We start from the raw sequence: 3,930 nt of genomic DNA on the forward strand, positions 1-3,930 counted from the left end.
CTCCGATCATGAGGAAGATCTGAGGTCCACTTCATTAGAGGGGACCATGGGCTCTCTAATAAGGTGCAATTGCCTCAGAACTCTGCCTCAGTCTCTTTTATTGGACAATTTTAATTGCTACATCCTTCCCATCAGTTCCTGGGAATTGGGATGGAAATAGTTATAAGTAGTTAGATACACTGACAGAACAGTTCAGACTAGCTGACAAACAGCCTACCCTTCAGCTGGCACTATTCCCAACTTTGAATGGCTTATACAACAGCCATCAATGCTGTAAAATGATGGTGAAATATGGTGTGCATGGGAGGTGGGACCCTGAGGTCTTCTCATGGACCAGCTAAGCTCTATAGCCTCCCCAGGGGTAGCCTCTCAGTATCTCCTCATGATCTCTTCCTCTGCCCCAACTTTGTCCAGAGGCACAAGAATTCCTAGTTTCAACTTCAGTTGTGAATATGTAGGCAATCAGTTTGACATCAGAAGATGGTGGAGGAAAGACATTAAACGCACAGAGCTCCTGATATAATTACCCCCAAAACAGCAATAAAAGAACCCCTGGAGCAGAAAAACTCACGAAAAGACAGGCTGAGATTATTTTTCCAGTCACAGACAGATTAAAGGGGGCTGTGCTGGGTTGCTGGTAAAGTCCAACCCCACAATCACACCGACACAGATCCCCAGGCATGCTGCACCAGAGGAACTTATGCCAAGCCTCTGAATCAGCTGTAGCACCAGCATCTTCTGGAACTGAGCTTGCGGTTGGGTGAGAGGGCTAAATGGCTGGCGGGGGGGGGGGGAAGTACAGGGGTGTCAGCAAGACCTAGGGAGGAATTCTGCTGTTCCACTCCAGCAGGGAACCAGGAAGAAATCCTGAGTACTGGGAGGCCCAGGTGGGGGTGGGGCACAGGCTCCTTGAAGCTAAGAACCACAGCACAGAAAGCTTTGCTGGTTGGTTAATTAGTAAGTTGGCTTGAAGTTATCTTTGGACCAGAGAACAGGCCAGGCAAGAGAAAAACCTACCCTCCCTCAAACCAAAACACCTGGGACCCTCTGAAGCTTGGGACAGTGTAGCCCCAGTGGGGAGTTGAAAGTCAAGTAAAAGACAGACAAGATGAACAAGCAAAGAAAGTTGAGAATTATAGAAAGTTTCTTCAGCAACAAGGAAGATCAAGGTGCACTCTCAGAAGAGGATAATAACCTCAGGGCCCCTACATCCAAAGCTTCCAAGAAAAATATGAATTGGTCTCAGGCCATGGGGAAGTGCTCAAAAGGGACTTTGAAGAGAAAATAGGAGAGATAGAAGGAAGATTTAGAGAGGTGGAAGAAAGAATGGAAAGATAAATGAGAGCAATGCATGAGAGTCATGAGAAAAAAGTCAACATCTTGAAAAGCCAAATGGAAAGGATATTAAAAAGCTGTCTGAAGAAAATTATTACCTAAGAATTAGGATTGAACAAATGGAAGCTACTGACTTGATGAAAAACTGAGACACAGTAAAGCAAATCCAACTGAATAAAAAATAGAGAGCTATATGAAATATCTCCTTGGAAAAACAGCTGACCTAGAAAATAGATCTAGAAGAGATCATTTGAAAATCATTGGACTACCTGAAAACCATGACCAAAATAAGAGTTTAGATAACATCTTCCAAGAGATTGTCAGGGAAAATTGCCCTGATATTCTAGAAGCAGAAGGTAAAATAGAAATTGAAAGAATACACCAATCACCTCCTGAAAGAGATCCCAAAAGGAAAACCTCTAGGAATATTATAGCTAAATTCCAGAACTCCTAGGTCAAGGAGAAAATATTACAAGCAACTAGAAAAAAAAGGAATTAAAGTACTGTGGAGCTCCAATAAGGATAAAACAAGATCTAGCAGCATCTACATTAAAGTACCAGAGGGCATAGAATATGATATTCCAGAGGGCAAAGAAACTGGGACTATAGGCAAGAATCATGTACCCAGCAAAACTGAGTCTTTCAGAGGAAAAAATGGGACTTCAATGAAAAAGAGGACTTTCAGGCATTTGTGATGAAAAGACCTGAACTGAATAGAAAATCTGACTTTCAAATACAAGACCCTAGAGAAGCATAAAAAGGTAAACAGGAAAAAGAAATCATGAGGGACATTAAAAAGTTAAACTATTTACATTCTTACATGAGAAAATAATACTTCCAACTCTCAAGAACTTTCTCAGTAAGGAATATACAGAGGACACAGGTCTGAACTGGATATATGAAGGGATGGTATCTGTAAAGTATTTATTTTTTGTTTATCCTTTTTCTTTGTGGGGCAAACAGAGTGGGGTGTCTTATGTCTGGGGCCAGATTTGGGCTCAGGGCCTCCTAAGTCCAGGGCTGATGCTTTGTCCACTGTGCCACCTATCTAACCCATGATGACCTCTTTAAAATAGGGTTAAGGGTAGGAGGAATAGACTAGGGGAAGGGGAAGGGGAGAGGTGGACTGGGGAGAGGTAGTTCATATGAAGGAAACAAGAAAAAAGCTTATGGAGGGGAAGGGAAGAGGGGAAAGGAGTGGGGGAGTGAATGAACCTTACTATCATCAGAATTGGCTCAAAGAGGGAATAACATACATACTTAAGTGGGTATAGTAATATATTTTTGCCCTGAGGAAAAGTGGGAGGGGAAGGAGATAAGGGGGGTGGGAGAAGAGGGGAAGGAGGGAATGGGAGTTTGAGGGAGGGAGCAGTAAAAAGCAAAACACTTTTGAGGAAGGTGAACATGGTCTGCATAACAACACATGTATGACATATATTGAATTGCTTGCTTTCATAGGGAGGGTTGAGGAGGGAGGGAGGAAGAAAAATTTAAGAAAACAGAATTAGCTCAAAGACCTTAACTTCATCAGAGTGGGCTCAAGGAGGGAATAATATACACACCCAATTGGGAGGAGTAATCTATTTAACCCCACAGGAAAGTAGGAGGGGAAGAGAATAATGAGTGAAGGGTGAAAGAAGGGAGGGTAGAACAGGGGAGGGGACAGTCAGTAGCAATGGTACATACATTGCTGGGCTATTGTGAAGAAAATTCTTTGTCAAATTTAAGGTACTATATAAAAGTTATGATGAACAGGATGCTATCAGAAAAACCTGGAAAGACCCACATGAACTGAAGCAGAGAGAAATGTACTGTATACAGAATGACAGCAATAGTGTCAGATGATCTGCTGGGAAGCTTGTGGTTATTTTCAGCAAGGCAATGATCCAATATAACTCTGAAGGATTTATGAAAATTGCAATCCATCTACAGAGAAAGAACTGACAGTATCTGAAAACAGACTGAAACACATTTTTTGACAATTACTTAATCTGAAGTTTTGTTTTTATCTGTTTTCTCTCACAACCTAGCTAATGTAGAGATGTTTTCCATGACTACTGATGTATAACTTACATTGAATTGCTTGAGTTCTTGGGGTGGGGGTGGGAAGGGAGGGAGGAAGAGAAGTTGGAACACAAAGTTTTTAAAAAATTGATGTCAAAATTTTACATGTAATTTTGAAAATAAAATTCTAAACAGAAAAAAGAAGTATATAGGCTACATGAGGGCAGGGACCATTTCATTTTTTAAATAGCATTTTATTTTCCAAAATATATGTAAAAACAAAATTTTAACATCAATTTTTAAAAAACTTTGTGTTCCAACTTCTCTTCCCCCCTCCATTCGCACCCCCCACCCACAAGAACTAAAGCAATTCAAAATAAGTTATACATGAGTAGTCATGGAAAAATTCCCATATTAGCTAGTTGTGAGAGAAAACAGTCAAAAAACCCCAAAACTTCAGGTTAAGGAATTGTCAAAGAGGAAAAGAAAAAAAAATGTTTTTAATGTGTTTCCATCTGTTTTCAGATACTATCAGTTCTTTCTCTATAGATGGGCTGCAATCTTCATAAATCTTTCAGGGTTATATTGGAT

Source organism: Dromiciops gliroides, chromosome 3 (genome assembly GCF_019393635.1).
Source record: "Dromiciops gliroides isolate mDroGli1 chromosome 3, mDroGli1.pri, whole genome shotgun sequence".
In the NCBI taxonomy this organism is placed as follows: domain Eukaryota; kingdom Metazoa; phylum Chordata; class Mammalia; order Microbiotheria; family Microbiotheriidae; genus Dromiciops; species Dromiciops gliroides.